The 12,921-nt window shown below is 50.2% G+C and overlaps 1 long non-coding RNA gene across 2 annotated transcripts; it reads left to right on the top strand.

Moving 5' to 3' along the window:
* Positions 1 to 142: 142 nt before the first annotated feature.
* Positions 143 to 7,452, top strand: LOC115937738 (uncharacterized). Of its 2 annotated transcripts, none has more exons than XR_014138467.1 (3): positions 143 to 1,056; positions 1,528 to 1,669; positions 6,918 to 7,452. It is a non-coding gene; the product is annotated as an uncharacterized LOC115937738 (long non-coding RNA). The 2 variants fall into 2 exon arrangements; XR_014138468.1 differs by having other exon boundaries at positions 144 to 619.
* Positions 7,453 to 12,921: the final 5,469 nt, after the last annotated feature.

Here is a 12,921-nt window from a genome sequence, read left to right on the forward strand (position 1 = left end):
CCCCTCCCACACGCCCTCGCTGGAACACACACACTTCGGCTCTGTGACCCCGCCCCTCGCCGGCCAGCTGCTCCGGCGGCCCTCCCCCACCCCTCGCGGGAGGGTGGTGACCCCCCCAAGCCCCCACAAAGCACAACAACCCCCCTCAAGCAGTGGGAAGCAGCGCCCCGTTCCCCTTCAGCCGCCCTTTGCCCCAGTCGGCCCGTCACAGTCACACAACCTGAAGGCCGGGTGGCCTGGGCCAGAGCAGCCGTTGCCCGCCTCAAAGCGGGGTCTCCCGGGGTCAGGCTGCTGGGCTGGGCCGGTCCGACCTCGGCGCCGTGTTCGGGCCTGCCCAGGGCGAGTGGGCGCACGGAAGGGGCGCCTTCCCCCTGTCTGCCCTCCCCTCGCCCGCCGGCCGGTGGGCCGAGGGCGGCCTGCCCGCCATCCCCGGGCAGGCCCCAGCGCCCCCACCGCGGGGCCCGTTCGCCCACGGCTCGGGGGGCTCCTCGGTGCAGCGGCTCGGCCCCGCCTCACCCACTCCTCGCCGCTCCGAAGGGGCAGGAAACGGGAGTAGCATGTCTGTCCTGGGCTCGGCTCCCCCTGGGGAGCTCCAGGCGCTTGACAAGGGCGTCCACAGGTACCAGGCGCGGGAGTGGTCTCCGCGACGGCCCGGGGGCGGCGGCGGCCGGCGCGCCCACTGCGGGCCCGAGGCGCCCGGGGAGGTGGCCCTGCAAGCCCCCGCTCCTCGGCCACGCTCAGGTTTCCGCAGCGCCGGTGCCCTCGGCGCCCCGGGTGGGATGTGACCCCGCCCCCGGCGAGTCGGGGCGCCCTCCACGGAGGGGTGCGCGGGTCGCCCCCACTCCCTGGGCCGACCCCGCCGCCCCGGGCCGCGGCGGGCGCGGGAGGCCCGGCTGGGAAGATGTCTCCTCTCGGTGCGCGCAGCTTCGCGCGAGGGTCAGCGACGGGGCAGCGGCCGCCCGAGCCGCGCCGGCCCTGCCCACGAACGGGCTCCCGCGGCTCGACAGCTGCCCGACGGGCTAGCAGGCTGGGGACGTCGACAGAGCTCGGCCAGAGGTATCTGAGCAACGCCATGCGAGCAGCCCAACCGCGATCAGGGCATTTCCCCAGCCAATCTCGTGCTTTGGGGCCCGTTTAAATTATAAATCCCATGAAGGACTGTGGCTTGGGCGTTACGCATCCGGGTCGACACTCTTGGCTTCGCTACACACTTGCTGAGAGGTGTCACACAGATCTTTTTCTCTCTGCCTTGGGTTCCTACTCTTTAACCTCTGATCCTGGGATTCAGGAATGCAGGAGAGGGGAAAGAACATGGAGTGAATCATGTAACTTCTATAAACAACCTTCAGCTCTTTTAGGAGACCGAGAAAGACAATTGAAGTAATGATAGCTTCTGTTTCTATCAAGGTTTGAGCTCTAGGGTAAAGGCACTATGTAAACCCAAGGTAGTATTATTTATTACCACAGGATGTTTTTCTACATGCACATGTTGGGAGTTTTAAAAACGTTCTCTACTTTGTTTCACAGTATCCTTGGGAGTGTTGTACTCATTTTAAAGGTAGACAACTGAAGTATAGAAGAGTTAAACAGCTTGCCTAATCACTCGAACGGAGAGGAGTCCTGCGCTCTGCAATAGCGGACTGCAACATCTCCCAACAACAAAAGAAAGGTTCGTTAGTGCACTTGTCGTGATGAGCCCCGGGGGTTTATGGAACTGTAGAATCAGTGTGCTATACACCTGAAACTAATTTACGCTGTATGTTAACTGGAGTTAAAATAAAAAATTTGAGGGGCGCCTGGGTGGCTCAGTCGTTAAAAAATCTGCCTTCGGCTCAGGTCATGATCCCAGCGTCCTGGGATCGAGCCCGGCATCGGGCTCCCCGCTCCGCGGGAAGCCTGCTTCTCCCTCTCCCACTCTCCCTGCTTGTGTTTCCTCTCTCGCTGTGTCTCTCTCTGTCAAATAAATAAAGTCTTTTTAAAAAATAATAAATAAAATAAAAACTTTGAAAAAATGATTTGTTAATACGGTCTTACCCTCTTGCATTCCAGTCACTGGGAAATAGTCTTTATCCTGATACCAGTTTTGTTCAGACTTCTTAGATTCTCAGGAGCACTGATGTGAAGAAGATCTTCACCAAAACCCTATCAGGTCTAAAGCCTTTTTAAGTCTTTCAGACTACAGTAAAATATATTTTAAAAGCAGCAGTCTTTCACACTGGTGCTATGGTTCCAGAGGCAACTGGATGTCTGTAGGTATAGAAAAAGGCAGCAGCTTGTTTTAAGTAGAAGAGAAAGAGTTTTGCCATTGTCAGATTAAGCAAGTGTTAGGCCTCATTGCTATTTGCAAAATAAATGGCTTTATTGACTTCCCACCTATCCTTATAACCCATGGGATACTTGGGGGCAAAGAGAAGAAGGGGTTCTCAAAGTAGTTCAACTTGGCCTTGCCCTTTTTCTTAAGGTCCCGAGCCCCTCAAGTAATTAACCCTCAACACTGAGTGAGTTGCTCACCTTCAGCAGATACCTCCTATAGATTTAACCCAGGTAGGAATGCTGGGAGGAAACCTAAGAAGTCTCCCAGAGCAATAACAGTCATACTTACTTTGAACAGAACTGCAAGTAAAGGTTTGTCAGATTACAACCAGCTCTTTTCCAGTTGAAAGCCATTTGTTAACTAGTCTGTGTGGCAGGGAGGGGGGAATAGCATTTAAACAGATATACACGGTGGGTTTTCCACAGGCAATCTTTGTTAATATTTGAAAGCAGATGTGCAGGGTAAGATAAGAGATAGTCAGATGGCAGTGATGCCCCCAAAATCACAATTGGCAAGGGTGTATTTTGAGCCTCACTGCTTTGCCCTAAAAGAGACGTTTTCCAGAATAAAGCTTGGGTGATTCCCCAAGAAGGGCACGAGAATTATGAACTGTATGGCTTCTACTGTAGCTGCAGGGAGATGCAGAGTGGTGGATGGGAAGAAGGAAAGAAAAGTACCTTCTAGAAACATTGAGAAGAGGATCCCTGGCTGGAATAAGCTGGCACCTTAATAAGATATTAACAAATCTCTGCCTTCTCGAGCAAAGCTGAGACCCAACAAATGCTAAGAGTCAAAATCCAGATCACCCACTTCTTTTGGGAGACTTTAGTGGGTGGAAGGAAACTATATAGTCTCATCAACCAAGTTAAACTATTTCTAATTTCTCTGCATCCCTTAAATGTTAAGGAGGAAATAGGGATGTCCCAAACAGTGGAAGTCTAAACCCAAATAGAGAAGTTCGTTTTGAAGATTCCCGTGTGGTGGCATAACGAGTGATTAAAAAGCTTTGACGTCAGAGACTAAAGGTCTACCCCTTTACTCTTCAAAGCCTCCGTTTTTCATCTATGAAGTGGGAAAATGCCTAACTCTCAAATGAATAATGTTTTAAAGCTCAATGTGTGGCACATAATAGCCTCCATTTATAAGCATTTACTATGTTTCTGACCTCTAGTTTTAAGGAAAGTTTTGAGTAAAGATGCTTCAGTATTTAGGGTAAATTGACATGGAGTAGAAGTAGTCACTCAGAGCTTCTCTTTCCCTTTCTAGCTCCTAGCCTTTCTTTTCTCCCCACCCCTGATGTCTCTGATCTCCATTTTCCTCTCTTCCTGGATTCTGTCTGCCTCTCTCTCATCATCACTTCCCTCCTGAGGTCTCTCTCTTTCCATCCTTCTCTCCATCACTCTGCCAATCCCCACCTGCTTTGTTCATTCCTCTCTCCCAGCTCAGCCTATTGTCATCTATCCTCAGCAGAGCAGACCTTGCTTGCCCACTTCCCCTTACCCATGCATTTGGAGCACTTAATCAAATACTCTCTAGTTTTGCTAATCATTTCCTGAACATCTCCCTCCACCTCCTTCCACTAGACTATAAGTTCCTTCAAGGCAGGAGCCAGGCCACATTTGTATCCATCAAAAAACCTTCCCAAATCAATATCACATACTATGTCAAACTTAGGAGAGGTAAAAAACCAGGTGTTGGGTGATTGTGAGTTTTAAGGGATAGAAAGCTTTCTTTTGAGTATGGAAGTAAAATCTGAATTGATCAGGAGGAAAAATGGAAGCCAGAAATGCCCTGAGGATTGTCGTATCATTGAACATGAATGGCACATGAGATTCTTGTAAGTTTCATGGAGCATGGTTGATCCCTTCTGTAGAACTATGGGACCACCGCCCTCCCTGGCCCCATGCCTCCTTGCTGCCATTTTTTCTGGGCATGTAGCCTGCCTTTGTGTGGACCTGCCCCTCCTGACTTGTGGGGTTGACTTCCGCTGTGAGGGCAGCTGCAGCAGCATCTGGGATCCACCTGCTCTTTTTAGCAGCCTTGCTTCACCTTGGGGCCAGGCCACCGTCACTCCCACTTCTAAAAGGGAGGACTCCCTGCCTTTTCCAGGAGTGGGTCTTGAAAGATGCCAAGCCCTGTGCGCCACCACACTTGCGCTTGGTTGGGGGCTCTTTCTGGCACCCTGGGGGTTTTCAGGTCTGTTTGCAACCTTATGCTTGCTCACTGGCTAAACTGCTGAGAGTTTGCAGTGCTGCAGCCACATCCCCAAGGGGCTAGTTGCCTAGACACTTAGGCCTGTTCCTGGATCCGCCTAGTGGGTCTGATCTTTGCCCATCTTCTTCAAGAACATCCATTGCCTTTTGTCAGCTTCGGCTAAGTCCGGTTCTTCTTTGGCCGATTTGTGAGAGGTTCTTACCAGATGTATGTTATTAGCCCAGGCCCTTAACCTATCAGGAACCCTGTTCTCTCTTTAATAAAACAGAGATAACGATTCCTGCCCTGTTTCCTGCTGGGATTATTGTGGAGTCAAATGGACTAATGCACACGAACACCCCATGGAGGCTAGAAGACAACACATTTACACAGGATCAATGGTTCTCCTATTTTTTCTCGTTTCTTTTTTTCCTACATGAAGGGTTTGTTTTGCTACTGAGGACCCTGTGCCCAACACTAAATTGAGTGCTAAGATGGAAACAGGAGATTTGAAAAATTAGAAAGCTTGGCTTTTTACCCTTGAAGACTTCACATCATGGAGGACATACCGTGAAGAGGTAACATGCTTAGAGAACAATTACCATTACAGTCAACCACCAGACGATCATGTAGACAACAGGAACTGGAGAGAGAATTCCACTTGGATGTGGGCCCCAGGGGAGAGGGAAAGTTGCACATTTTTGTTCATGTTCATTGCTAGATCCCAGATGCCTCCAACAGTGCCAGGCATGGCTGGCACTCATCTGTCCGTGTTTACTGACTCCATGAATAAAGTAGTGTGGTGATGCTTTTGAGAGACTGGAGGGCTTTGAACCTTTGCAGATAGGTTTGGTTTTGGTAGAGTAAGAGAGGCACATAGGTTCTGGGGCAGAGGGTTGATGGGACAGCAATTGTTGGAGGTGAACTGTTCTTGCGGCTTGTCACTTCAGCTGGAATAGAGCTGATGGAACCCAAAGCCCCTACCAGGAGGTAAGGATGCAAATCTTAGGCCAAGTGCTTCCCTCTCTTTACTCCAGTTTTTCTTGTGATCTAGTCTCTCTGCTCCACTGATCTCTACCACCTCCAGTTTCTGGGTGTCATCTTCAGAATCCATATTGGAAGCACAGCTTTCAATGTGAGATTATGAGCTTAATATCCCCAACTTCTTTTTTCCAAATGCCTCTTTAATTATCTTGTTCGTATATTGGACGTGTGTAATTTTAAAATGATGATCTTTTTTCCCCAAAATGCTTGCTAAATATTTAAACTCTGAAATGTATTCAGTTGTCTTTTTCTTTCTGGCGAAATCTATTTTCACACTCCCTGGGGGAACCACAAGAAAATATTGACTGCATTTAAGGTGAGATTTTCATGTGTTTTTTTTGCAATTATACTTGATTTGCCACCCAGCTTGGAGTTCATGTTTTGATTTTGTCACCATTACTAGTTCTGCTTCTACCATTGATCTAGTTATCATCTTGTTGGTAAACTTTCTATCCCTGTATAATTTCTTGGTTTGAGAAAACTGGGAGACACTATATGTCTATGCCTTAGCCTTTATTACTAAAACTGATTACAAGATTTACCAATATCCATTCTTTTAATAAACATGTTTATAATGGTGAAGGCTTATGTTTTGCGTAAATGTTAGTATTTTCCATAATATATTTAAGCATTTTCTGTTTCATTTCAGCATTTAGTACTCATTTACTATTTCCTTCTTTTTTTAAAGATTTTTCATTTATTTATTTGAGAAAGAGGGAGAGAGTATGCTCGAGAGAGAAAATGAGCAGGAGGAGCAGAGGGAGAGGGAGAAGCAGACTCCCCGCCCAGCAGGGAGCCTGAGGCAGGGCTGGATCCCAGGATTGGGATCTTGTCCTGAGCCAAAGGCAGATGCTTAACCGACTGAGCCACCCAGGCGCCCCCATTTACTATTTCCTGTATTTCTTTTTTTTTTTTTTAAAGATTTTATTTATTTATTTGAGAGAGAGAGTGAGAGAGAGAAAGAGCACAAGAGGGGGGAGCGGGAGAGGGAGAAGCAGACTCCCTGCTGAGCAGGTAGCCCGATGCGGGACTCGATCCCGAGACTCCAGGATCATGACCTGAGCCGAAGGCAGTCACTTAACCAACTGAGCCACCCAGGCACCCCTATTTCCTGTATTTCATGCATTTTTATAGTCAACCAATTCAGAAAAGTGGGCAAATTGAATTCTCAAATCCAGCTTGCTGGAAGATAAATATAGAATCTGCAATGTCTTTCTTTTTCTGAATCCACATTATTCCTCTTGAAGGGACCATATTTCTTTTTATATGCATTTAAGTCACTCCTTAATACACAGGCATGTAATTTGGCTGCTATTGATAGGAGAACAATGTCCCTAATTTTCGATACTGTCTCTTCATTCTCTAGTGCACTTCTGATGAAACCGGCCACCCACTGTCTCACATTTGATTGGATCTCCGAATGACCATCAGCATCATCAACCACGAAATACATGCCAGTTTTTAACTCCCTGCTAGGTCCTCAAGATCTTAAAGTCTAAAACTTGGACCTCGCCCTCAAGGAGCTTACCGTTTAAAAAGGAAAAAAGCCAACTATGTCAAAACCGTCAACCTGCCTAGACAGACAACAGCATGGCAAGGCTGGGAGAGGGAGAAGTGGGGGTGCTTCTAGACACTTCAGGAGCTGCAGCAATACTTTTGTCTATTTTCTAGGACTTCCTGGTACACTCACTTGGTGCTGCACTACTCCCTTATAGTCTGTTAGGTCCTCATCTATGAGGGGACATTAGCATTGAATCACAGAATCTTAGAGCTGGCATGGAGCTTGGAGGTCATTTAATCCAACCCACTCATTTTAAAAACTGGCCATCTGAGACCCAACGATGTTAAACAGCTTGGCCAAGGTCATGCAGCTAGTTTAGTAATGAAATTGGAACTATAAACCATGTCTTCTGATAGCTGCTTTTTTCTGCTGCTACTCAAATTGATGGCAGTTTTAACCATTGGATCTAGCATCATTCATTTGTTCCTTCCCCAGAAAGAGCACCAGCCTGTGCAAGACTCGGTACTTGGCACTGGGGTTGATTGCAACATGGGTGTGCACAAGACCATGTTGTGTGTGTGTGGGGGGGAGGTCAAGTGACCATATAAATTAGCCTCTAAACTGAGACCCTTTGAAACAGAAAGGGTCTAAATTATAACTATATATACATCAAGTATAAACTAGGACGAGTGCCATGGTGGACATCGGGTCTGTGCAGGATACATACACGGTCTGTACAGGATACTGTGAGGGCACAAAGGTGGGAGGGGCCAATTCTACTGTGGGGGGAGGGGTGTCCAGTCAGGGAAGTCTTCTTGGAGGAGGTGGTGCTTGAAAGTTACTAGGGCTTTGATGTTAACCAAGAAGACAATGGGGGAAGGGCATTTCCTACCTCTGGCATGCTCTGGACATAGCAGGACAGCCAACAAAAGCTGAGCCTGCAGAGGTGGGGGAATTCTATCCTAGAGGACCTCTCCCACCATATTCAGCAAGCAGATGGGGGCGCAGTGACCTCCAGTCTCCCTTGGATCCCAGCAGGTATTCAGTCATCCAGGCAGCAGATATTTACTGAGGATCCATTAGGTAGCAGGCACTGCTGTAGGCCCTGAGAATACCGTGGATATGACAGGCAGGTGGCTGGTGCGTGGTCCGGCGGGGACCCTGGAGATGCACTGACTGTATTCCCAGTTCAGCTGCATCACGCAGTGAATATGTCACTTTGCTCAAGCCACAGAGCTCTTTGGGGTTCGGTTTCCTCATCTGTAAAATGGGGACGAGTCCCTCCTCGTAAGGTGGCCGTTACAGGATCTAAATGGGTTAACAGTCCCCATGCTAGAATAGCACCTGGACCATAGGAAGTGCTCTACGAGTTTGTGAAATAAAACCGAGCTCACAGTTAGCCGGGAGAACCACAGCAAATTAATTATCAGGAAAATTCTATAAAGAAAATAGGAAAACTTCTCCAAGGAAATGACCTTGGAGTTGAGATTGTATAACAGAAAGGAACATTCCAGAGAAAGGGAAGTGCTTGAGCAAAGGCGCTCAGTGAGAGCAGGCGTTCATGTAGACAAAAGGCAGCAAACCAGAGGGGCCTTGGCGGAGACTGGTATGAGATGGAGTCAGAGTGGTGAGGCTGGGTCATACAGAGCTTGCCACAAGCTGGAAGTATACTCTCAGGGCAGGGGCAGCCCACGGTGGTCATGAATGCAAGGAGATGACAAGGTCAAGTTTATATTTCAGAAAGAACTCTCATGCAAAAACAGAATGCTGGAGAGAAAATTCAGGTGTTCCGTGGATCACTCTGAGAGAATTTCAGGCTAGGGCCTCGGGCAGTAAGACTGGTATAGAGAGGAGAGAGGAGAGGTAGAGGACAACTTCCACAGGGTCTGGTCACACACGGGAGGGACCATGTGGGAAGTGAGGCAGAGGGAGGGGTCACTGCTGTGCTGCTGCCTCAGCTGCATTTGCTGTGCGCCCCCCGAAATGGGGAATCTAGAAGAAGCAGGGGCGGGCCAAGAGGATGGGATGAGACTGGGGCTCCACCAGGGCTGGAGTGGAGAACAGTCTGCACCCAGACCATGGGAAGCACATGATGGCCCACAGAAAGTGTAGGAGACCAGAATTGCAGGGATAGGGCTGCAGCTAGGAGGACTGTGCCCAGCCCTTTGAAGGTGCTCAGTTATTGCTTGAAGAGTGAATCAATGTAGGAAGTGTCCAGCCAAGAAAGAGGAGCCCGTGAAAATAGCTGAGAAGGAAAGACCAGAGAGGTAGGACCCAAAGAAGAAAAGCAGCATGGGGTAGAGTGTCAAGCAGGAGGGAGGGGTAAGATGCAGCTGGAGGACCACCCCTGGGTGGGGAACCATTATGACGTCACCTTTGACAAAAGTGTCAGTGCAGATGGGGGTGGAGGGGTGGGGTCAGAATGCCACGAGCTGAGAACGAACAGGAAAAAAAGATGGCAAGTGTACCCCTTTCCCTCATGAAACTCAGCTGTGAAAACAAGAGCAGAGGGAAGACAGGATGGGGCGGGGGTTGTGATGGGAAAGAAACGAGCTTGTCTTGGGGATGGAGAAGGCAGGGTGGTAGGCTTTGGAGCTCCAATCCCTTTCTCTCTGACAGAAGCCATGTCTTACTGCTCTGAACTTCTTTGGAGGGAGAAAGGGGTGGATTAGGGAAGCCTACCTTCTGTGACCCCTGGGCATGCCAGAGGTCAGTGAGGAAGGAGAGCTTGGAAGAGCCCAAAGCAGGCCACGATGGCCCCAGTTGACCAATAAACAGGTGTTTCTGCCTCCCTCAGGCTCAGCTCTGCTTCTCTCCCACCATTGCCCTTGGACTTTCTGCAAGGCCTGGCCCTCAGCCCTTAGCTCGTCCTTCCCTCCAAGTCCTCATTTATTCTCCTAACTTTGAACATCATCTAGGTGGGGGGAACTCCCACTGCTATTGCAGTCCTGACCTTCCCATACCACCTGGCCAGCAACTTCACACTGTTGGAGCTTCCCCTGGACTCTCCTGTGGGGAACGAGGTCTCCTGCATGTTCCTCCCCTCCAAACTGGCTCAGGCTATGCTCCCTCCTCCCCAGGCCCTCCTCTGCCCCCAAACATGTGCCCTCCTGCTGCCCCATGTGGATTCCCAAAGTGCTGGAAACCACCCACCCAGTTTGGCATTTGCTGCATGATCTTTTGGGTTTTGGAAATCTCCAGTGAGTATCTCGTTCTCCCTCCTGGGGATAAGCCCCCTGAAGACTGGGGCTTCCGTGTGACGGTTTCCTCCGCTGCATCTGGAATCAGCCCTTGGAAACAGCCATTTCCTCATTAATGCTCGTGAAGGTAATGAATGTGAGAGGAGGCCACTGGGTAGGGGCCGAGGGCATAGGAACCAACTAGAGGGCTTGCCAGGAAAGAGGTGGAATTTGTGAAGTAACTGTCAGAGGAGGACATCGCAGGCCCCAAGTATTGGCAAGGGAGTGAAGACTCAAACGGGATGAAATGATGGAAGAGGCCATTGAGTGACTTTGTCAGGAAGGCCCATCCTGCGGGTGGTGGCGATGGGAGAGGAAGAGGAAGTTGTTGGTGTGTTTAGCCAGGGATGGGAAATTGGCTGGTTGCCGGCAGCCGTGAGAGGCTCTAGAAAGGACGGGTATCCTATACCTGAGGGAAGAGATAGGGCATCTGTGGCACCAGGGCTGGGCACCCCACTCTGTCAGCAGTTGCTAGAAGCTGGTAATGGGGAGGGTTGATGGCCACAGACTAGACTGAGGCAATGACGGAGGAGTGGAGTGGGAAGAGTGGAAAGGAGGCAGAGAAAGACCCGTGTTTGGCAGAGGGCATGGAATGAGGAGGGTGGAGGTGACTCATATAGGCAAAGCTTCACCCTGTGAGTGGGAGTTAAAGCCTGAAGAGAGGCTGATGAACACTGCATTTCTTGGTGGTCCTCATCCAACTCCATTCAAAAGGGTTGAAGAGGAAGGGTTGGAGAGGCCTCACGGGTGGTCTTAAGGGAGAGTAGTGGTGTCTTCCTTCCGTGAAGTTGAAGGGGCCAGCCCTCCTCACCTCATCCAATGCATTCTGGAGGGGGGTTGTGACTTAGGTTTGACCCGGCAGACCTTCTCTTTCAGGATGTTGATCCTGAGCCAGGCGAAGCTCCCTGGCTTCCCACCAACCCAAATGTGGTCCTTCAGCCCCCCAGTCAGTTCTGAGAGCCAGCTCCCTCTGCAGATGCGCATACTTAAATTCCTCTCTGCTTTGGTTAGCTGGGGTCCCTTTCTGTTGCTCGCAACGAAGAACTCTGACTAAATCTGAGAGTTCAATCCTGTAGACTAGAGGTTGAGGATGCTGTCAGATTCCTGTGCGGATGTGGAGTCCAAGGAGGAATTCAGAAGAACCGCAGGTTGGTTCATCATTTTAGTTTCCTACGTGCCCCATACTGTATGCCAGGTACGGAGGATAGAAAGACAAACGGGACAGGCTCCAGTCTTAACGTAAGCAGGTGAGTGTGTTTTCGTTTGAGTTCACCCAGAAGCAAAACTCAAAACAAGGGTTCAAGTGCAAGTAGTTGATGTGGGAAGTCCTAGGGAGCACTGATAGGGAAGTGGGGGCTAAGACAAGGAAGAGAAGAAGGCCAACAGAGGTGCATCATCAAGCAAGCTACTACAGTGAGTTACAGGAGCTCAGCCTGGCTAGGGCCTCTGGGAGACAGTGTAGAAGAAGCCTCACAGTTTCATTTACCCACCAACTGCCATCTGTCATCGGTGGACGGTGGCCTCCAGAGGCCATGAGCTCCCCAGCTCTTCCAAGGAGTTCGGGCAGAGACATAGAATGTGTGTTGCTGAGGAGCCGCGGGTGGGCCATCCCATCCAGGGCTGTGGAATGCAGTGGAGGGAGGGTCCTATGGGTTCGAGAGAGCTGGGACACGGACGGGATGGTGGGCATCAGAGGAGAGCGGTCAGTTCCAGAGAGAGAATGTCCTCAGACTTGAGTGACATTCTCCACTAAGGCTCTCTAGGCATGATGTGTTTTGAACTTGAACTTGCAGATGTGGTAAAGGAAGGCCAGCTGGAAAGAGAACCTGTTGTGCCAAGGTCCGACCCCAGGAGGAGGCAGCCTGAGCAGAGGCAGCCTGCTTGGCTTAGAGGTGGGAGGAAGGTGGCAGGAGAGGGGAGCCCCCCCATAAAGCAGCATCATCTCACCGACCTCCCTGGCCTTCACTGGCTGCCAGAGATGCCCTTTAAACTTTTATTGGGGCGCCTGGCTGGTTCCATTGGTAGAGCATGCAACTTTTGATCTCAGGGTTGTGAGTTCAAGCCCCACATCGGGCGTAGAGATTACTTAAATAAATACATTGAAAAAAAATACAGGTGAGGTTGTGTTCCTGCTCTATTAACACAGAGAAGGCTGCCTGTGTTCTGTGACAAGTGTGAATGAAGTGCTCAGAGGGCTGCTGGCTGCTCGGAAGGCTGCAGAGGGGCCTCTCCCAAGAAAGTGAACTTGACGGGCAGGCCTGGGTGGAGTGCAGGAACATGGTGAGGAAGAACTGTCCCTGGGCATCGTCAGACTGGGGGATGGCAAGGTGGGAGAGGGACAGGCACTGCTGCAGGCCAAAGGATGAGACACGTCCACCTGACATGCGGAGGAGCCCAAGATGGGAGTCACTGTGTCAGGTGCTAGAGAACCCTAGGTTTGCATAGGGTGAGGAAGACACAGCCCTTTCTCTCGAACAGAAGCACAGTCCAGTGGAGGAGATGAAAAAGGCTGCAGTAAATGATAGAGGGAGGTGACAGCTGCTGGGGCAGGGCGTGGCAGCTGCCTGGGAGTGGAGGAGGCCATGGGAAGCAGAGTAGTGTGGTCTGATCCTGCCATGGAAAGGCAAGCC

This window comes from Leptonychotes weddellii, chromosome 11 (genome assembly GCF_054177405.1).
Source record: "Leptonychotes weddellii isolate Sample4059 chromosome 11, ASM5417740v2, whole genome shotgun sequence".
In the NCBI taxonomy this organism is placed as follows: domain Eukaryota; kingdom Metazoa; phylum Chordata; class Mammalia; order Carnivora; family Phocidae; genus Leptonychotes; species Leptonychotes weddellii.